This window comes from Herpailurus yagouaroundi, unplaced genomic scaffold (genome assembly GCF_014898765.1).
Source record: "Herpailurus yagouaroundi ecotype Mexico unplaced genomic scaffold, PumYag 139, whole genome shotgun sequence".
In the NCBI taxonomy this organism is placed as follows: domain Eukaryota; kingdom Metazoa; phylum Chordata; class Mammalia; order Carnivora; family Felidae; genus Herpailurus; species Herpailurus yagouaroundi.
In genome coordinates, this window is record NW_024412394.1 from 43,087,109 (window position 1) to 43,110,700 (window position 23,592).

General features: G+C 36.1%; 1 protein-coding gene across 2 annotated transcripts in view; it reads right to left on the minus strand.

The window, feature by feature from the left end:
* Positions 1 to 23,592, minus strand: part of UBE3D (ubiquitin protein ligase E3D) — a 244,646-nt gene that overhangs the window by 26,759 nt on the left and 194,295 nt on the right. The gene's annotated exons all lie outside the window — the stretch shown is intronic.

Here is a 23,592-nt window from a genome sequence, read left to right on the forward strand (position 1 = left end):
TTTATTTATTCATTTTTTTTAGATTCCACTTATGAGTAGAATCATATGGTATTTGTCGTTCTCAGTCTGACTTATTTCACTTAGCATAATACATAGTACTGAAAGTCCTAGCCACAGTAATCAGACAAGAAAAGGAAATAAGAGGGGTGCCTGGGTGGCGCAGTCAGTTAAGTGTCCGACTTCAGCCAGGTCACGATCTCGCGGTCCGTGAGTTCGAGCCCCGCGTCAGGCTCTGGGCTGATGGCTCAGAGCCTGGAGCCTGTTTCCGATTCTGTGTCTCCCTCTCTCTCTGCCCCTCCCCCGTTCATGCTCTGTCTCTCTGTCCCAAAAATAAATAAAAAACGTTGAAAAAAAATTAAAAAAAAGAAAGAAAAGGAAATAAGAGGCATCCATATTGGTAAAGAAGTTAAACTGTCACTATATGCAGATAATATGATACTATATACAGAAAATCCTAAAGACTCTACCAAAAACTACTAGAAGTAATGATGAATTCGCTAAAATGGCAGGATACAAATTAATACCCAGAAATCAGTAGCATTTCTATACTCTAATAATGAAGTAGCAGAAAGAGAAATTTAAAAACCCACATCATTTACAATTGTACCAAAAAGAATAAAATATCTAGGAATAAACTGAGCCAAAAAGGTGAAAGACCTGTACTACAAAAATGATAAAACACTGATGAAAGAATTTGAAGATGACAGAAACCAACTGGAAAGATATCCCATGCTCATGTATTAGAAGAGTTAATATTGTTAAAACGTCCTTATAACAATATAAGCAACAAACGTTGCTTATAAAGCAACCTACAGATTCAATGCAATCCCTATCAAAATACTAACAGTATTTTTCAGACAATTAGAAAAAATAATCCTAAAATTTGTATGGAACCACAAAAGACCCTGAATAACCAAAGCAATCCTGAAAAGAACAAAGCAGGATATATCACAATCACAGATTTCAAGATATACTACAAAGCTGTGGTAATCAAAACGGTAGGGTATTTGCACAAAAATAGACACATAGATCAATAGAATAGACTAGAGATCCCAGAAATAAACCCATGATTATATAGTCAATTGATCTATGACAAAGAAGGCAAAAATATACAATGGGGAAAAGACAGTCTTTTTAACAAATGGTTTTGGGAAAATGGGACAGCTACATGTAAAAGAGTGAAACTGGACCCCTTTCTAATACCATACAAAAAAACAGACTCAAAATGGATTAAGGACCTAAACATGAGACCTGAAACCATAAAAACCCTAGAAATTACAGGCAGTCATTTCCTTGACATCAGCCATAGCAACATTTTTCTAGATATGTCTCCTTTGACAAGGGAAACAAAAGCAAAAATCAACTATTGGGACTACGTCAAACTAAAAACCTTCTTTGCAACAAAACAAACCATTAATAATAATAAAAAAAGACAACCTACTGAATGTGGTAAGATATTTGCAAATGATATATCCAAAAAAGGGTTACTATCCAAAATAGATAAATAACTTCTAACTCAATACAAAACAACAACAACAACAACAACAACTCCTATTAGATAATGGGCAGAATACCTGAACAGACATTTTTCCAAAAAAGGCATCCAGATGGCCAACAGACACATGAAAAGATGCTCAACATCATTCATCATTAGGGAAATGCAAATCAAAATTACAATGAGGTATCAGGGTTTTTTTTATTTGTTTTTACTGAAAGTGTGTGGCAGTGAAGAATACAATAATGACTAGTACACTTTGGAGCCACTCTCCTGACTTGTGCTAAGGCACCAGAAATTGTACCCACCATTGATTTTGTACTGTCATTACGTGACCACAGGAAGTATTTATTCAATTCTTGAAACTAAAACTGTCTTCTGCAATAGTGTTTTGTGGAACACATTTATAACGAGTTGTGTTAAATGCCTCTTTAGTCCTTTCCTACTTCTAGACCTATGAAAGAGTTGTATTATCCTTCAAATTGACATATATTTAGGGGGTAGAAAAATTTTACCAATTTTCATTAGGCTTCAGTGTTCTTTCCTATAATTTACTAATCAAGTTTTGACTTCTATCTGTAGTACCTAACACAATTACTGAAGCAGAGTATGTGTTTTGAAAATGTATGTTTCTTTATGCTTTATTATTTTTAAAAGAGGGTTTGAGGCTTACAAAACACATACATGACAAATGTATTTTTAAAAATCTGATCAAAGAAAAAAGTGCAGCATGAACAATTATTAAAAGTGGGTTGAAAATTTGATTCAGAGTGAGATAAAATCTCACTCAGTTAGAAAAGCCACATTATGAACTTAGGTTTCATAAGAATTGGGCAGAAGAGGGGCACCTGGGTGGCTCAGTTAAGCGTCAGATTCTTAGCTTCAGCTCAGGTCATGATCTCAATATATGAGATCAAGTCCCATGTGCTGACAGCATGGAGCCTGCTTTGGATTCTCTCTCTCCCTCTCTCTCTGCCACTCCCCTGATCATGCGCATGTGCTCTCTCTCATTCTCAAAATAAATAAATAAACTTAAAAAAAAAAAGAATTGGGCAGGAGAGAATTCAGGGACATAGAAAGTGATCCTCATCCACACTGAGAGGTGGGTTGAGATAGTTTAATAAATAACAGATGTAGATTTAATTTTTGGCTAGTAAAATATTACTTCTCTATAATTTTATTATTTCACATATAATTCTAATAAAATCCACTTTCTAAACTTTTTAATTTTTTAATTTTTATTTATTGTTGAGAGAGAAAGAGAGAAACAGAGATAGAGAGTGAGCAGGAGAAGAGCAGAGAGAGAGGGAGACACAGAATCTGAAGCAGCTTCCAAGCTCCAAGCTGTCAGCAAAGAGCTCAATGCGGGGCCTGAACTCACAAACCATGAGATCATGACTTGAGCTGAAGTCAGATGCTTAACCAACTAAGTCACCCAGGTACCCCTAAAATCTACTTTTTTTAAAAAAAAAAATCTACTTCTGATTGTAGCTGAGAGAATTCAAGTTGTTAAAGAAGTATCCAAAGAATTATCTGTCTCATTTATTGAGCAAATTAAAAATCCCCTCACCATAAAAACTCCAGAATCACAACAGCAGCACATGCCAATCACTCTGAAAGGATTAAAGCCTGTAAAGAGCCTAAATGTATTTATTAATCTATTCATTTATTCAGAAAATATGTATTCAGTATCCTGTATGTGTAAAACCACTGTGTATAAGGTATAAGCACCTAGATAAGACCTTCATATTTCCTTGGAGTCAGGTATCCAGTTGATATAACTCACACAGATAATTTTTTTCTAAGAACATAAATAATAATACTTAAGAAGTAGCCAAAGGCAGTCAACTTTGCACCATTCTGGCATCATCTTTGACCCTTGTTTACAGGGCCTGGATCAGAGCTTATATTAAGTGGATGTGCCAATTTAGGTTTGTGTCTACACAGCACAAGGTGAAGTGGAGACTTAAAACATAAATGAATTGGGGCGCCTGGGTGGCGCAGTCGGTTAAGCGTCCGGCTTCAGCCAGGTCACGATCTCACGGTCCGGGAGTTCGAGCCCCGCGTCAGGCTCTGGGCTGATGGCTCGGAGCCTGGAGCCTGTTTCCGATTCTGTGTCTCCCTCTCTCTCTGCCCCTCCCCCGTTCATGCTCTGTCTCTCTCTGTCCCAAAAATAAATAAAAACGTTGAAAAAAAAATTTTTTTTTAAAATAAAAAAAAAACATAAATGAATTTGAACTGGATTTGGGGGATAAATGAGTTATATGTGGTGGGAAAGAAGAAGAATATTATATGCTACAGCAAAAACGTTATTACTGATGTAATCTTTATTGGAACTTTCAAAACTTTTTCTCCTGATTATTTCATTACATCAAGTAATTATTCTCATGTCTTTGGAGATTCAGATTTACTCTATCTAATCACAGTGACTCAATTCAAGCTGCTCTCCACAAAATATAGATGAAAGATAGACGATAGATGATAGATCGATGGATAGATGGTACAGAGATATTTTTTCCATTCTTTTCCTTTCACTCTAAATTCTGTCTGTTCTCCAAAGTGCAGTTCAAATTTCATGTTATACATGAAACATTCTCCAACATCCTATATCGCCTGGCATTCTTATACCTCTCAATTCTTAAAGTACATGTAATATGTACATGATTGATTGAAAAAAATTATTCATGAACTTTTGCTCCCAACTATTTTGTCATTCTATGATGTCAGATAAATGCACACTGATAATGTGCCTCAAAATGCTAAATTCTAGCTACTCAGTCCCTGACATAATACTAGATACCAACGTGATAGGGGCCCAATAAATACTTGTAGAATGTAATGGAATTTCACTGATCTGTGAAAAAAAAAGACACACCATTTAGCAATGATGAGACATTTCTGTTAATATCAAGAGTTAGCAGTCACCAAAGTGATCCTTAGAACCTCTGATCATTGAAACTCTTCTCCCAGCAGACTCTATGGGAATCCTTAAAAGGATGGCTTTCTCAAAATATTCTATGTGGACCTTCATAGTTTTTACTTTGTATTTTTATTAAGCAGACCGACTAGGCTTTCTTGTCCCATGAATGTCCTGTGTTTCATTTTGCACAGTGTGGCATAACTGGGCAGATGATTGTGAGTAAAAAATAATTTTATTTCCCATTATTTGGTTTGGGTAGCTAAGGAACTCATACAAGAACATTATTATCATCCTTACTTACAGAGCTCTTTCCAGTTTATAGTTTCAGAAGTAAATAAATAAAGATATGCCATTATTGTTATAGCATGTTTGGCAAGTTTTGTTTCCATGGATCTTAACATGATTTTGAGTTGCTTCTTTTATAACTAAAAGAATAACAATGTATATAGTGCCAGAAAACCAGTTATTTTATTAAGTCAATGAAGGAGCCAGTTCATGTCATGAAAATCAGTACAGCATCTTGCTCACACAGGCAGGTGTCCAGATGGATTTAGTTTGGCCATGGAAAATGTGTTAGGTAGGTGCACATCAGAGTGACCAAAATCATCATGCCATAACTGTGCCAGCCTATTGCTTCTTTCTTTTTCCTTTTCAAATTTTTATTTAAATTCTAATCAGTGTAATATTGTAACAGTGTAATATTGTTTCGAGAGTAGAATTCAGTGATTCATCACTTACATACAATAATCACATGTGCCCTCCTTAATACACATCAACCTTCTAGACCACCCCCACCCACCTTTCTACATCAATCCTCCATTTTTCCTCTGTCTTTAAGAGTCTTCAATGGTTTGTTTCTCTCTCTCTCTCTCTCTCTCTCTCTTTTTCCCTGTCCCATATGTTCATCTGTGTTGTTTCTTAAATTCTACATATGAGTGAAATCATATGTTCTTTGTCTTTCTATGACTGACTTATTTTGCTTAGTATAATATACTGTAGCTCCACCACATCATTGCAAATGCCAAGATTTCATTCTTTTTGACAGCTGAGTAATATTCCATTGTATATATATTAGTTCTATTCTAATTCTTCCTTAAGTTTTTATCTTAAAGGATAAAAGGGAAGAAATTTCTTTAAAGAACAAAGGCATAGGCTTCATTTGGTATCCCATATGTCAATAGTCCCTTAGAACAATATATTTCAGCTAGCTTTTCCAAACAACCATCATTCAAAAGATTAACTTGGATTAGACATTAGATACATAATAGACCTGAAGATCCAGGAAGTGACATTTTCTCAAGCTTGAACAATTTGAACAACAGGAATTGAATACCCCCTTTATAATAACCTTGAGAGTAACTGATCTAATTAAATCCTTCATATGGGGTGCCTGAGTGACTCAGTCAGTTAAGCACCCAGCTCTTGATTTCAACTCAAGTCATGATCTCATGGTTCATAGCTTCAGGCCCTATGTAGGGCTCTGCACTGACAGCACTGGAGTCTGCTTGGGATTCTCTCTCCTTTTCTCTCTGCTACTCCCTCATTTGTGCATGTATGTGTGTGCTCGCTCTCTCTCTGAAAAATAAACATTTTTTAAAATCCTTCATATTAAGCATCCATATTGCATTTTTATGGTTAACACCTAAATTGTAATGGTTTCCTCATCATCATTGACATAGGATCAAACTGAAACCTAGGAGAAGTGCTGAATTAAAAAAAAATCTCCAACTCCATCAATTAACTGAACAAGGAGGATTTACAATAAAGAACCCTTAAGAATGCTCTTGCTTGTCCTGAGTAGCATTTTGAAAACTGGAAGGAATTACATATCCCAAAAATCCACCCAGAGTACTTCAGGAATTACATTTTTTTTTTCACAAATGGGCCTCCAAAAAACACTGATGGCAGAAAACTTGTAACATGGTATTTTGTGATTTGTATTGAACAATCTATTTAAACAGAGATTTAAATTTAGATATAATTAGAATTACTGAAATTCTACAACAATATTAGAAACGCCACTACCACTTATGATATGATGTGTTCCAGACACTGAGCATATCCCCATAACTGCAAATCAGTGAAGTTAAATAATTTGCAGCAGTCATACAGACAACAGAGCAGTAATGTGAGAGTTATCAAGTTTCCTATCACTAAGTTCTAAGGATATGTCATTGTGTCCATGATTAGAGATGGGGCATTGAACACAATTTCTTCCATGCACAGCTTTATAAAAGACAAACAAATATTCTTTGTGTGACCATTACTAAGATCAGTACTCAAAAAATGTTGAGAATATAATGTTAAATTACTATCCTATGAAGGAATTTCTATGGTACATAATTTTTTAGTGATCTAGTATAATAAAAGTATAAATCTTGGAGTATATAGAAGTGTTTGCTTGAAATGTCTCTTAGATGGAACATTCACATTGACTTTGAAATATTAACTGTTATAAGAATTTCCATCCTGCCATAAGCACCTAGAAAGCCAGATAAAATATGGGAAATGACTATTTTCATCCAATGGATATCAAGCAGTGTAGAACTATGATCCAGACAAATGAAGGGGGCCCTATAATCATGCCAGCTTACTGGCTGAAGGGTATTCAGGGTGTAGTATAAAGAGAAGACCTCAAACACAGCCTACTAGTCATACTAATTGTACCAGAAGTCCTAGCCAGTGCTGCGAGTTGAAAAAATAATAAAAGAAAAAGGCACATGTAGATTGGAAAGGAAGAAATTCAGTTGTCTTTATTGACAGATGACATGTTTATCCATGTAGAAAATCCTAAGGAATCTACCTAAAAGTTACTAAAGCTAACCAGTAAGTTCAGCAAGTTCACAGGTTACAAAGTCAATATATTTTTTAAAAAATCATATTTCTATAACTTACAATGAATGGTTGATGGTATAATTTTAAAGACAATTAAATAGCATGAAAAATCATGAAATGCTTAGAGATAAATTTAACAAAATATGGTCAAGACCCATACACTAAAAACTACAAAACATTTCTGAGAGAAAGAGATACTGTTTTCATGGATTGAAAGACCCAATGTTAGTATCAATTTTGCCCAAACTGATCTCTAGATTCAATGCAATTCCAAAAAACAATAATAATAACACAACCAGTTTTGTTATTATAGTAGAAACTGAGGACTCAATTCTTAAATTTATATGGAAAGGCAAAGGATCTAGAACAGTTAAACAATTTTTGAAAAAGAAGAAAATGTTAGAGGACTTACAATAATGGATTCTAAGACTTACTCTAAAGCTAGTTATTAAGATAGTGTGATATTGATATAAGGAACTGATTATAGAGACCAGAAATAGACCCATATGTATATAGTCAATTGATTTTTTTCTCTGTAGGTGCAAAGGTAATTCAGCAGAGAAAATATAATCATCTCAACAAACAGTGCTGAAATAATTCCATATCAATATGGAAAAAAAAAGAATCTCAAACTTTACTTCATGGTATGAAAGTTAAATTGAAATGGATTATAGTCCTAAATATTAAAGCTACAACTAAAAATCTTCCAAAAGAAAACATGGTAGTAAAATTTTATGATCTTTCAGTAAGTGAAGATTTCTTACATAGGACACAAAAAGCATGAACCATAAAAGAAAAACTTAATTAACTTCCTTTAGCTCTACCTTATAGAGCAAATATACTAGTAATGAAATCCTTTAGCTTATATTTATCTCAGAATATCTTAATTTTCCTTCATTGCTGAAGGATAATTTTGCCAGTATAGAATTTTTGGTTGACATTTTTTTTTCTTTTAGTACTTATATCATCCATTACCTTCAGCCCTCTATGGTTTCTTTTTTTTTTTTTTTAACTTTTTTAATGTTTCTTTATTTGTTGAATTTTTTTGACATTTATTTATTTTTGAGACAGAGAGAGAGCATGAACAGGGGAGGGTCAGAGAAAGAGGGAGACACAGAATCTGAAACAGGCTCCAGGCTCTGAGCTGTCAGCACAGAGCCTGATGCAGGGCTCGAACTCACGGACTGCGAGATCATGACCTGAGCCAAAGTCGGACGCTTAACTGACTGAGCCACCCAGGCGCCCCTGTTTCTTTATTTTTTGAAAGAGAGACAGAGTGTGAGCAGGGGAGGGGCAGAGAGAGAGAGGAAGACACAGAATCCAAAGCAGACTCCAGGCTCTGAGCTGTCAGCACAGAGCCCAACACAGGGCTCAAACTCAGGAACTGTGAGATCATGACCTGAGCCGAAGTCAGACACTCAACCTACTGAGCCACACAGGCACCCCTGTCCTCTATGGCTTTTGATGAGCAATGAGCTGTTAATGTTATTGTGGATCCCCCGTATGTAATGAGTCACTTCTCTCTTGCTACTTTGAAAATTCTTTCTTTGTCTTTGTTTCTTACAATTTTATTATAATATGTGGATTATCAATTGAATTCAGCAACACAGACGATATTTTTTACCTTCACAAAAGGTATTTTGGTGGACTGTTGAGGGAATAAATTAGACTGTAATCATTTTGAAAGGAGTTAAGAATGAAATAATGATTGCAGATTTCTTCAAGAATTTGAGTTCTGAACAGGGAAAGAAGAAATGGAACAGAAACTTATGTGGATATCTGAGATTCATGAATTTATTTTACTTGGGAGAAACTTCAGCAAGTATAAATGTGCATAAAAGTGATCCATATTCTTGGTAGGGGTGAAGACTTTGATCCAGATGCCAAAATTATCAACAAATGAAAGAGGCAGAGGGACTGCCAGATGACATGAGCTAAGAGAAAGATGGAGTGATATAGCTGAATATTATGGGTTTCAAAGGAAAAGACTTTGAAAGAGAGTAAGAGAATACTAAGTTGGAAGAAGCAAAGTGAATACCAATTCCATCTCCAACCACATGGTATGGAAGGTGAGTAGTAAAAGAATATCCCCACTTTGAGTAGCTACAAGGGATGCCCTGTCCTCAAGGAAGAGCCTGATTTCAGTTAAAGCAAGAGGGTCTTGGGAAAACTGACAAGAGTGTAGGATATAAGGGCATCTGTCTGTTAGACTTAGAGATCTAGGGTCTCTAGACTATGAGAAACTTGAGATCAAGGATTATGTCTGTACTGACAAGATAGTTTAGAGTCATGCTTCTCAAATTTCAGTGTGCATCAGAATCACCTGGAAGGTTTATTAAAATAGACATCTATGTCCCATCCTCAGAGTTTCTAATTTAGAAAATATCAGGTAAGCCCAAGGATGTGCATTTCTAATAAGTTCCTAGGTCTGCTGATGCTGCCAGTCTGTATACCACACTTAATAAACCACTGGGATAATCTATATTGTGATGAGAAACAAACCTTGAAATCCCAACAGGTTCATAAAACAAAAGTTTATTTTCATTTATTCAAAATCTAACTGGGTAGGGTCACTCTCCAGGGCATTCTTTTCTAAGCAGAAGCCCAGGAATCCAGGTTGTTTCTACCTTGCAGTGATGCCATCTGGAACCTGTGTTCTCTAAAGTCACATGGCAAGGGGAGAGAGACGTGGAGAGTCATGTGGTATGTTTTCAGGGGTCAGGTCTGGAAGTGGTTCATCTCTGCTCAGATCTCATTGGTCAGAACTTAGTCACGTTGTCTAAAAATAATAGCAAGAGGGTCTGGGAAATGTGAAGGAGAACATGGGTATTTTATGAGCATTAACAGCCTCTGTCAGAGTAAGTCTTCTGTGTCCAACCCCAGCAGAGAGAACAATGCCAGTCAAGATAAGGAGCTCAACATATGTTGGCTGATTCAATAAATTGAACAAAGTTTAATAGTTATTGACTGAAACCTGGGTTTTAGTTTTCCTTTAGACAAGCAAAGCATCCCTTACAAGTAACTGTTGTTATTCAAATATATCCTCCAACACACACACACAAATCATTGCCTTCTCTGAGTGACCTTTTCTGACCTTGCCAGGTTCGACTTTACATTGCTACCCTTGGGGTGTTCACAGATTGAAGTGATATGAACATGCTGAAATGGAAAAGAAAATTATACTGATAAAAAAATACAAGGCTGTATCACGTTGACTCCCCTTTGCCATGAATTCAGACATTTGAGGTAAAGTATTTAGTTCAACACACAGCCTCATTTTTGAGAAGGTTGTGCCCTTGGGATGTTCCACTTCCCATATTACCTTCAAGGCTTTTATTATATTTGAGGTCTGGTGATGGCTGAGTGACAGGAGAGCTGACAGTTCTATTAGCTGTAGAAGCAGGACAGGTCAATCAAGACTTCTCACATCTCTAGGTAACAAGCGGAGTTTCCGAAGCAACCCAGATTCCAGCAGGATGAACGGCAGAGCCTTGTTGTAAGATGAAACGGGCTCTTGAAGACTGCTTCTACCTTTAGGATCCTTGGTCCACTTGAAATGGAAAGCATTAGTTTTGTTCCAAACTTGCTTCCTGCCAGCCCTTGGTAGCACCTCGTGCAAGAGTGCAGAAATACCAACTGAGAGGGAGAGAGCAATTTTCTGGGCGCTGAGGTGTCAGGAGCACAAGCTTCATCCTTGACCATTTGTGGTCTTTCAGGAAGGAAAAGACCCTATGATGGGTACTGGAGTTAAGCAGACCTTTTGGTTCCAATCTATGAAGATAAAAGAGGTCCTGTTTGAATAATTTGGATCTTCTTCTTATCTCCCTTTGAAGCACAAGTCTCATGATACTGAAGAATTTAACTTCAGTTAAAGCACACGTATTCAGGGGAAAATGAGAAAGACTTGTGAAAAACATAATGAGGGAAATTCCAATAAGGAGTAAAGAATGTGTTATTCAGTGTCTCAATGTGATTTGTGTAATGGGATTTTTCCAGTTAAAAAGTAGTTAGAGTGGCATTTTATTGGATTTTTTTTACAGCATTTCATAGATAGACAATATATTAGAACATGTAGTATCCAGCTGCTACTTTGAATCTTTGCACAGTACAAATTTTACTTATCTTCAAGCTCTCATGATAGTGACCAAAGGAACAGCAAATCAGTTTCTTAATTATTGACCTTGGTGAGATACCTTGGAAAATGAAGCTGAGACATTTGTAGCAACTGTCATGGAGTTCACTTTTTTAAAACACACAAAAAAAACATACACTGAGGTTTGTATAAACATGATCTACATTCAGACCCCAACACAACTCAGGAAATGATTAGCTGAATGATACCGTATTTATAAAATGCCAGGTGGCCCAAAAGCTATTCCACGGGGAGGAGTTGTTGTTTCAGGAAGGAAATCTTTTATATATATATATATATATATATATATATATATATATATATATTCTGCTGTAGAGATCTGGGAACCAGAGCTGTCCAAGTCTCTGGCAACATACAACACTCCACAGGTCAGTGTATATTAAGGTGCTATTTTCCTTTAAAAACACAAAAATGAGATCGCTCTGGAATCAGTTTTGCACTTAGTTAATACATATTTGTTAGGGCCTATTATGACCACGGAAAATAATTGTACATAATTCTACACAATTTTTGCTGAGTATATACAAAAGTGAAAGCATGAGCCTAGGAATCAGGGTTCATGTTTCAGTACGTGGACAGTGAGAACAATTCGAAGTAATAAGTATATTTAAACTGCACTGTAACTTGTTCAGGGACCATATGATATAATGAAAAGGATTTTATGAATTTTTTTCAGCAAGACTTAGGTTTTTCCATTACCCCTTATTTTTCAGTCTGTGGGGACATAGGGAAGTTACTTAAGGCTCAGTGAGCTTCAGTTTCCCACCCAGAAAAGAGACATAATATTATATACCTTGTAGAATTGCCATGAGAATTAAATGAGATATATATGAAAACCGAGGAAATAGTAGATGCTCAATGAATGGTAGCCATAAGTGAATTATAATTGTTATTATTCAGCCTTCTCTGAATAGGTGACTGTACAAACTATTGTTTATCAAAAAGAATTTGATTTCTAAATAAAAATTGCTTCAGACTGAACATTCGTATTTCCCAAAAATTCATGTTAAAACCTAATCCCCAATGAGATGGTAATTTGGAGGATGTAGATCATAGAAGGGAAGCCCTCATGAATAGGATTAGCACCCATATATATATATGAAGCCCTCATATATGTAAATGAGACTCCAGAGAACTCCCTCACCCCTTCCAACATATGAAGACACAGTAAGAAGATAGCATCTATGAATGAGGAAGTGGACCCTCAACCAGATATGGACTCTGCCAATTCCTTGATCTCGGACTTGGATTAAGACACTGAGAAATAAATTTCTGTTGTTTATGAGCCAGCCTATAGGATTCTGTTATAGCAGCCTGAATGGAGAAAAACAAAAAGCTTTCTGTGTAAAAATTTTATAAAAGATCTCAATTCATGATAATATTTTTGTATATCTACTAATATGAAATATACATGATCTTATAAATGCCTATTAACCTAATAAGCTGGTTTACATTTAAAAATAAATGAGGATGAAAAATAAGAGGAAATGAATTCTGACTTCCTATCTGGTTATGCTTTCTATTGTGTATTTGGATTTTTAAAATTTCCATTGACCTTTAAATTAAACTGTTTATGTGTCACAGAGTATATTTTGAACATTCTTTTAGACACATCCCTCAACAATTTAAAAGAACCAGGCTAATGGTGGATATTAACTACAGCATACACATTATAGTTTATTGAACACCTTATGAGAGAAAGATGACTCCTGAGTCAGAGTCCAAAGAAGTGCAAAAGTGGAAAGTTACTTAAAAATATGCTCATTTTTGGGGCGCCTGGGTGGCGCAGTCGGTTAAGCGTCCGACTTCAGCCAGGTCGCCATCTCGCGGTCCGTGAGTTCGAGCCCCGCGTCAGGCTCTGGGCTGATGGCTCAGAGCCTGGAGCCTGTTTCCGATTCTGTGTCTCCCTCTCTCTCTGCCCCTCCCCCGTTCATGCTCTGTCTCTCTCTGTCCCAAAAATAAATAAACGTTGAAAAAAAATTTTTTTTAAAAATATGCTCATTTTTAATTAGTTCCTATAATATCATTTATCATAAACTGTGAAAGACTTGTTCATAAATATTAGAATTTGAAAGTCACATTTATAGATGATATACGTGCTAGGCTTTCTCTAAATGTCCAATTGTCCAGAAGTAGGTCGATTTTCACATGGACTAGACACACATTTTTATAGTTCTCAAAAAAACTCTTTTCTCAGAGTTTGTCGTCACAGTTCCCAAAAGAAAAACTTCAAAAGATATATATTGTAAAGAAATTAATATGTCTTTTTACCAATATGAAGTTCCTGGATTTCATCTTCCACACTATTTGACAGATTTAAATGTCAGAAATCACTAACAAAGCTTAAAAGTTCCATGCCATCTCTAAAAAGAGTGTAAATTAAAAGGCTCTCAAGCTATTTAGTTTCAAAAATGAAGGTAGACTTCCTGTAGTCACATTTTTCCACCACTGATGACTCTGACCATATCCAGAGAGGATATGAACTAACAAAACCGAGACAGGCAAAGAAGGACAAAAGGAAGTGAGAAGCATAAGATAGGAAAGAAAAATAGAGAAAGACCAGCTTTTAAACCAAGAATAGAAATCATCAAGTTATTTTTCCAGCTGCTTCAAATACAAAGAAAATTCAAGAAAACTGAAAATATTTTCTCAGTAAGATGTGGTAAATAAACGGAAAAAGGTACCCCTTCAGAATTAAGTGGTTTTAACTTAGATGCAATTATGGTTGTGTGGAAAGAGGCACCCTAGGCCCATGTTTTCAAATTGCATTCTACATACAGATTACATTTCATATTTCAGTTTTAGGAGTGGCTGTACAAGTCTGCCATACATTTGGCTCTCCTATCAAATCCAATCAGGTGACATCTCTGATGAATTGATTTGAGGGATGAAAGCAGGATTTGGGAAACTAATTAGATTTTTTATCTAATTTTTCCTTTTTGAAATAAATGAGATTCATTTCTTTCACAGAAATAAATTCTAGAACTAGGAGTCATATATGCTAATTTCTATACAGATATATGATTGTGTTCTTTCCTTTAATCACATTATATCTGTATAATGTATAAAAATACTAAAAAATGAACAACTACATGAAAGCTTATTGTTAATATGTTCAGATCAGAAATTTTTATGGAAGCCAAAGATGAATAGATAAAGGTATTTATGGGGCGCCTGGGTGGCTCAGTCGGTTAAGCGTCCAACTTTGGCTCAGGTCACGATCTCATAGTTTGTGAGTTCGAGCCCCACATCAGGCTCTGTGCTGACAGCTCAGAGCCTGGAGCCTGCTTCACATTCTGTGTCTCCCTCTCTCTCTGTCCCTTCCCTGCTCATGCTGTGTCTCTCTCTGTCTCAGAAAATAAAATAAACATTTAAAAAAAAAGGTATTTATATTGGTTGGTACAATAGGATACCATTGAAACAGATGAATTTAGACGTACTGTTGTAAAAATATATCTAAATACCATTTCTCACTGAAAGGAACCACGGCTCCTTTGTAAAATGGTGAATTACAGGGCTGGAACAAGGAAAATATAAGATGAGCCTAGACCATCTTGTGCCAGAAAATGCTCACAGAATGAGGGAGACATTTCAAAAGAACCAAGAAATCCTCTTGAAGGTGCTCCCACAGGGCAAATTTGAGACAATTAAATCATCAAAATAAATACAACACAAATGAACAACACAAATTTGAACTGTGTGTCCACTTATGCACACATTTTTTAATAAATATAATACATTACTGTAAATGTATTTTCTCTTCCTTATGATTTCCTTTTTTTTTAAGTATATTTATTTACTTATTTTGAGACAGAGAGAGTGCATGCAAGAGCAGGGCAGGGGCAGAGAGAGAGGAAGAAAAATCCCAAGCAGGCTCTGGGCTGTCAGTCTATCACAGGGCTCAATTTCACTAACAGTGAGTTCATGCGCTGAGCCAAAATCAAGCGTCAGAGGCAGCCATCTTCCTTACGATTTTCCTAATACCATTTTATTTTTCTCTAGCTTACTTTATTGTAAGAATACAATACATACAACATACAAAATGTGTGTTAATTGACTTTGCTATTGATGAGGCTTCCAGTTAACAATAAGCTATTAGTAGCTAAGTTTGGGGGGAGTCAAAAGTTATATGTGGATTTTGACGGCATAGGCGGTCAGTGCCACTAACCTCCATGTTGGTCAAGGGTCAACTGTATATCCATAATTTTGTGGAAGAACTGTGATAGAGTGATCAGTTAAAAAGCATCCACCAGGAAGTATATTACAGTATTATGACTTTTGAAGCAAGACTGAAATGGAAATCTAGCTTCAATTGGATACTAGAATAATGTAAAATTTCTGGCTATTAACAACAATGCTAGCCTTAAATAGGTAATGCTGTAATATCTTGATTCCATACTAGAAACTAATCCATACATTTAAAATGAATTTTAAAAATTTTATTTTTAAATCAAACCAGAAGTCATGCAGTCTTTCATATAGTTATATGTTCTTTTGAAAACTTCAACTGTTTACTTCCATTATTTTAGGGGTTATCCTTGAAATTTTACATGAATACTTAGCACAGCACAGTCCATCATTAACAGCTTAATCTTCTCTCACATGATACAATTTTTTTAAACATTTATTTATTTATTTTAAGAGAGAGAGAGAGCACATGAGCAGAGGAGGGGCACAGAGAGTCGAAGAGAGAGAGAATCCCAAGCAGGCTCCACAGTGTCAGTGCAGCGCCCAACATGGGACTCACAAACAGTGAGATCATGACCTGACCTGAAATCAAGAGCCAGTTGCTTAACTGACTGAGTCACCCAGGCGGTCCTAAAAAATTTTGAAACACTAATTTTAATCACTCCTCTAAACTTATATTAGTTGTCAAGTATGTTCATTCTGACCTTTGTTTTAACTCTCACAAATTAGATATTATTTTGTACAAATAATGTTTGTTTAGGCTTATAAACTTATCAATTTCTTTGTTCACCACTCCTTCTTGCTTCTCAGACCTTCCTCCCAGAATAACGGTTCTTCTTTCTTAAGTACTTCCTTTTGGAGTTCCTAAGTATAGATTTGTTGATAAATTCTGTTTTCAATTGTCTGAAAAAAACCTTTATTTTGCACTAATTCTTAAAAGGTGGTTATTTTTTCAGCACTTAAAAGATTTTAGTCCAATGTCTTCTGCTTCTACTGTTCCTGGTGAAGTCACTATTGAAGTCAGTTTAATTGTCTTTCTTCTCTAGCTAATTCAGAATTTCTTTTGGGGTCTTTGTGTTCTACAGTTTTATTACAATTTTCCTAGGTGTAAATTTCTTTTGATTTATCCTTCTTGGTATAGATGGATTCATATCTTCCATCATTTCTGGAAAAGGTATAATCATCATCTCTTCAAATATTGCCTCTTCTTCATTCTCTTCATTTTCTCTCTCTCCGGGATTCTGATTATACATTTGTTCCCCTAGTGCTTCTTCAAACATTGGGTGCCATATGAATCATGTGGGGATTTATCGACCAGTGGAGATTCTGATTCAAGAGGTCAGCGGTGAGGTGGGGTCTGAATTTCTAACCATCTCTCAGGTGAGGCTTTCACTACTGTTCCATGCATCATGCTTCATGTAATATGGTAATAGATCTTCTCTTTCCATTCTCCACTGCTCTTAACATTTCTTTCTTATTTTACACCTTCTTCTTTCCTTGTGTTTCCTTGTATTCCAGTTTACATCTTCGCGCCTATCTCCCAGTTAGCTTATTTCTCTCTTCCCTTGTATTGAATCTGCTCTTTAATCTATCTGTTCATTTGTTAACAACTACATTTTTCCTTTCTAAAAATTGTGTTTTGTGCTTTTTCATGTAGGTCCAGATATTTTGTTTCTTTGTTTTTAATTTAAATATAATTCACATACAGTGCTATATTATTTTCTGGTGTACAATATAATGATTCAACAATTCTATACACTTCTCAGGGCTCACCATGATAAGTGTACTCTTAATCCTCTTCACGTTTTTCATCCATCTCCTCGCCGACCTTCCCTCTGGCAACCATCTGTTTATTCTCTATATTTAAGAGACTTTTTTTGTCTGTCTCTTTTTTTCTTTGTTCATTTGTTTTCTCTCTTATATTAACATATTACTGAAATTATATAGTATTTGTCTTTATCTGACTTATTTCACTTAGCATTATACCCTCTAGATCCATCTATGTTGTTGCAAATGGCAAGATTTCACTCTTTTTTATGGCTGAATAATATTCCACTGTATATATGTATCCCACATCTTCTTTATCCATTCACCATTGATGGACACTTGGGTTGCTTCTATATCTTGGCTACAGTAAATAATGCTGAAATAAACATTGGGGTGCATAGATGTAGCCGCACACTGAAGAAAATGTTCTCAGACACTTAGACTGAGTGCATGTGCAGGGCTGCCTCTGCCAGCAAAACAGTAGTAGCCAGGGTCTCTACATAGTCTTTATTTCATGGTCACTGGGTATAAACATCAAGGAATGTCAAAGCATGAGAGGAAAACACAAAAAGTCTCCAGACATAAACAGACACACATCTGCTGTTTACATGAAAGCATGCAGGGAAGATGTGCGATTTCAAGGTGCCAGGTGATTACAGTGGGTCTGTTCCCTAACTGGCTCCTGGGGGATCATGGGATTCTGAGTCTCATGGTGCTATTGCATTCAACAGCCTTGAGACCAGAACATTGCTGATGTTTCAGCAATTACCCCATTCACTTTCCCAGGACTTACAATACACTCTAGAAAAATAACTCCACACATGTATCATTTTGAATTACTGTTTTTGTACTCTTTGGGTAAATACCCAGTAGTGGAATTACTAGATCAAATGATAATTCTATTTTTAATTTTTTGATAAAGTTTCATACTGTTTTCCATAGTGGCTACCCCAGCTTGCATTCCTATCAATAGTGCACAAGGGTCCCTTTTTCTCCACATCCTTGCCAACACTTGTTGTTTCTTGTGTTTTTTATTTTAGTCATTCTGACAGAAATAAGGTAATATCTTATTGTGGCTTTGATTTCCTTGATGATAAGTTATGTTGAGCATCTTTTCATGTCTGATGGCCATCTATATATCTTCTTTGGAAAAATGTCTACTCATGTCCTCTGCCTATTTTTTAATTGGACTATTTAGTTTTTATCTTCATATATTTTGCATATTAACTACTTTTCAAATGCATCGATGCAATATCTTTTTCCATTCTGTAGGTTGTCTTTTTTTGTTTTGTTTTGTTGATGGTTTCCTTCAGTATGCAAAAGCTTCTCTTTTGGTATAGTTCCAATAGTTTATTTTTTGCTTTTGTTTCCCTTGCCAAAGGAGACATATCTAGAAAAATGTTTCTATGGCTGATGTCAAAGAGATTATTGCCTATGTTTCCTTCAAGCAGTTTTATGGTTCATGTCTCACATTTAGGTCACTAATCCATTTTGAGTTGAAGAGACTGTCTTTTTCCCATTGTATATTCTTGCTTCTTTTGTCGTGAATTAATTGGCCATATCATCATGGGTTTCTTTCTGGGCTCTCCATTGTGTTCTATTGATCGATGTGTCTATTTTGGGGCCACTACCATACCGTTTTGATTGCTACAGCTTTATACTATATCTTGAAATCTGGGATTGGATACCTTCAGTTTTGTTCTCCTTTTTCAAGATTGTGCTGGTTATTTAGGGTCTTTTGTGGTCTTATGCAAATTTTAGGATTATTTGTTTTAGTTATGTGAAAAATACTGATGGTATTTTTTTAAGTTTATTTATTTATTTTGAGAGTGACAGTTTGAGCAGAGGAGAGTCAGAGAAAGAGGGAGAGAGAGAGAATCCCAAGCAGGTTTTGTACGGTCAGGACTTGAACTCACAAACTGGTGAGATCATGACCTGAGCCAAAATCAAGAATTGGACACTTAACTGACTGAGCCACACATGTTCCCCAATACTGATGGTATTTTTATAGAGATTGCATTAAATTTGTAGATTGATTTGGGTAATATTGACATTTTAACAATATTGGTTGTTCAAATCCATGAACATGGAATAGCTTTCCATTTGTTTGTGTCATCTTCAATTCTTTCATCAACAATTTTATAGTTTTCAGGTCTTTTACCTCCTTGATTAAGTTTATTCCTAGGTATTTTATTCTTTTCTGTATGATTATAAGTGGGATTGTTTTCTTAAATTCTCTTTCAGCTTCTTCATTATTAGTGTGTAAAAATACAACAGATTCCTGGGTATTAATTTTGTATCCTGTGACTTTACTGAATTTACTTACCAGTTTCTTTAGTTTTTTTGGTGGAGTCTTCAGGGTTTTTTATATAGTATCATATCTTCTGTAAATAGTAAATGTTTTACTTCTTCCTTACCAATATGGATGCCTTTTTTTTCTTGTCTGATTGCTGTGGCTAGGACTTCCAGTGCTATATTGAATAAAAGTGGTGAAAATGAAAAAGATGAAACCTTCATCTTGTTCCTGATCTTAGAAGAAAAGTTCTCAGTGTTTTACCATTGAATATGATGTTAACTGTGGGTTTTTTATATATGGCCTTTATTAGGTTAAAGTATGTTCACTTTAAACCTACTTTGTTGGTAGTTTTTATCATGAATGGATGTTGTACTGTGTCAAATGTTTTTTCTGCATCTATTGAAATGATTATATCGTTTTTACCATGTATCTTACTGGTGTGATGTATCACATTGATTGATTTGCAATATTGAACCACCTTGTATCCCAAGAATACATCCTATATGATCACTGTGAATAATTTTTTCAATGTATTGCTGGATTTGCTCTACTAATATTTTGTTGAAGCATTTTGCATCTATGTTCATCAGAAATTGCAATCAATTTCTCTTTTTTTTGTAGTTTCCATTTCTACTTTCTATTTCTTCCATTTCTATTTTTTTGGAACAGTTTGAGAAGAATAGGTATTAACTCTTCTTTAAATTTTTTTTTCAACGTTTATTTATTTTTGGGACAGAGAGACACAGAGCATGAACGGGGGAGGGACAGAGAGAGAGGGAGGCACAGAATCGGAAACAGGCTCCAGGCTCTGAGCCGTCAGCCCAGAGCCCGACGCAGGGCTCGAACTCACGGACCGCGAGATCGTGACCTGGCTGAAGTCGGACACTTAACCGACTGCGCCACCCAGGCGCCCCTTCTTTAAATGTTTAGTAGAATTCACCTGTGAAACCATCTAGTCCTGGACTTTTGTTTGTTGGAAGTTTTTGATTACTGATTCAATTTCATTGCTAGTAATTGGTCTGTTCAAGTTTTTTATGTCTTCCTGATTCAGTTTTAGGAGATTATATATTTCTAGGACTTCACCCATTTCTTCTAGGTTGTTTAATGTGTTGCCATATGATTTTTCTTTTTTTTAATTTTTTTTTATTAACGTCTATTTATTTTTGAGACAGAGAGAGACAGAGCATGAACAGGGGAGGGGCAGAGAGAGAGGGAGACACAGAATCGGAAACAGGCTCCAGGCTCTGAGCCATCAGCCCAGAGCCCGACGCGGGGCTCGAACTCATGGACCGCGACATCCTGACCTGGCTGAAGTCGGACGCTTAACCGACTGCGCCACCCAGGCGCCCCTAATTTTTCATAATATTCTTTCATAATCCCTTGTGTTTCTGTAGTGTTGGTTATAATTTCTCCTCTATCATTTTATATTTTATTTTTTGAGTCCCTCTCTCTTTCTCTCTCCCTCTCTCTCTTAACTTAGTCTGGCTAAAGGTTTATATTTTGTTGATGTTTTCAAAGAACCAGCTCCTGGTTTCATTGGTCTGTTCTATTGGCTTTTCGGTCTCTATTGCATTTATTTCCTTCCTTCTTCTGGCTTTGGATATACCTAGAGATTTTAAACAGTAGCTTGAATATTTTGGTCATTCCATCTTCTATTTCTTAACTGTATCTTAAAATGTCATTTTATGTTCCACATCTTATGGAACTATATTTTAGTATTATTGTGTTCAAAGACTTTTAGGGTCTAGGTCTGTTGTAGGTTACCTACTATAACTAATTTCATTTATTTAGTTCCTTTGTGTGTTTGGTAATCTTTGATTGTGGGCTTGTATTTTGTTGAGCTGAAGCAGTGGAAAACCTGAGAGTATAAAATGAAGATACTTTTAGCAAAGAAGATTTGGTTTCCCTCACCCATGACCCCATGACCCAGGATAAGCTACCAACCTATGACCACTTCAGGCACCTTCAAGTTTTCTAGGTTTAATCTGGGACACTAAGGGTTAGCAATTTCTCACTCCCACCTTGTCACCAGGCCAGGCCACAGTGAAAATTTGGTTTCTGATTTTGGATGAATCCCTCCTTTCATATGTGTTTGTTGTTTGCTGACTCTTCACAACTTTTCCTCCCCCAACCACCTGGCCTTTTTGAGAGTTTTTCTTTCTCTTTTTTTTTCCTTTCTTTTTTTTGTTTTAAATTTACTGTCAAGTTAGCTAACATACAGTGTAGACTTGGCTTCAGGAGTAGATTCCCATGATTCATCACTTACATACAACACCCAGTGCTCATCACAAGTGCCCTCCTCAATACTCATCACCCATTTTCCCCATCCCTCCAACCCTCCACCCCCATCAACCCTCAGTTTGTTCTTGGTATTTAAGAATCTCTTATGGTTTGCCTCCCTCTCTGTTTGTATCTTATTTTAGCTTTCCTTCCCCTATGGTTTTCTGTTAAGTTTCTCAAATTCCACATATGAGTGAAACCATATGATATCTGTCTTTCTCTGGCTAACTGTTCCACTTACATAATACCTTCTAGTTCCATCCACAGTGTTTCAAATGGCAAGATTTCATTCTTTTTCATCGCTGGGTAGTCTTTCATTGTGTGTGTGTGTGTGTGTGTGTGTGTGTGTGTGTGTATAGACATTTGGGCTCTTTCCATGATTTGGCTATTGTTGATAGTGCTGCCATAAACGTTGGGGTACATGTGCCTCTATGAATCAGCACTCCTATATCCTTTGAATAAATTCCTAGTATTGCAGTTGCTGGGTTTTAGGGTAGTTATGTTTTAATTTTTTGAGCAACCACCATACTGTTTTTCCAGAGTGGTTGCAGCAGTTCGCATCCATTGTGCAAGAGGATTCCCCTTTCTCCACATCCCTGCCAACATCTGTTATTTCCTGAGTAGCTAATTTTAGCCACTCTGACTGGTGTGAGGTGGTATCTCAGTATGGTTTTGATTTGTATTTCCCTGATGATGAGAGATGTTGAGCATTTTTTCATGTGTCTGTTTGCCATCTGGATGTCTTCTTTGGAAAAGTGTCTAATTCATGTCTTCTTCCCATTTTTTCACTGGATTATTTGTTTTTCAGGTGTTGAGTTTGGTAAGTTCTTTATAGATTTTGGATACTAACCCTTTATCTGATATGTCATTCGCAAATGCCTTTTCCCACTCTGTTGGTTACCTTTAAGTTTTGTTGACTATTTCCCTTGCAATGCAGAAGATTTTTATCTTGATGAGGTCCCAATAGTCCATTTTTGCTTTTATTTCCCTTGCTTTTGGAGACATGTCAAGTAAGAAGTTACTGCGGCTGAGGTCAGAGAGGTTGCTGCCTGTTTTCTCCTCTGCCACTCCCCTGCTCACACCCTCTCTCTCTCAAAAATAAACATTAAAACAATTTTTTTTTAGAGATATGGATTTAGTGTCATTGTGTTATCTGTAGGTTTCATGCTTGTGGTGATGCCTCTGGTTCTTTGTAATCTTTGCTGCTTTCCACTCACAGAGTCCCCCGTAATGTCTCCTGCAGGGCTGGTTTAGTGTTCACGAACTCCTTTAGTTTTTGTCTGGGAAAGCCTTTATCTCTCCTTCTATTCTAAATGACAGCCTTGCTAGATAAAGGATTCTTGGCTGCATGTTTTTCCTATTCAGCACACTGAATATTTCCTGCCACTCACTTCTGGCCTGCCAAGTTTCAGTGGACAGGTCTGCTACTACCCTTATGTATCTACCTTTGTAGACTTACAAAGGCCTGTTGTTCCTAGCAACTTTAAGAGTTCTCCTTATCTTTGTATTTTTCCAGTTTCACTATGATATGTTGTGGTGTTGACCCATTTTTGTTGATTTTGAAGGGAGTTCTCTGTGCCTCTTGAAATTGGATGTCTGTTTCCTTCCCCAGATTAGGGAAGTTCTCAGCCATGATTTGTTCAAATAAACCTTCTGTC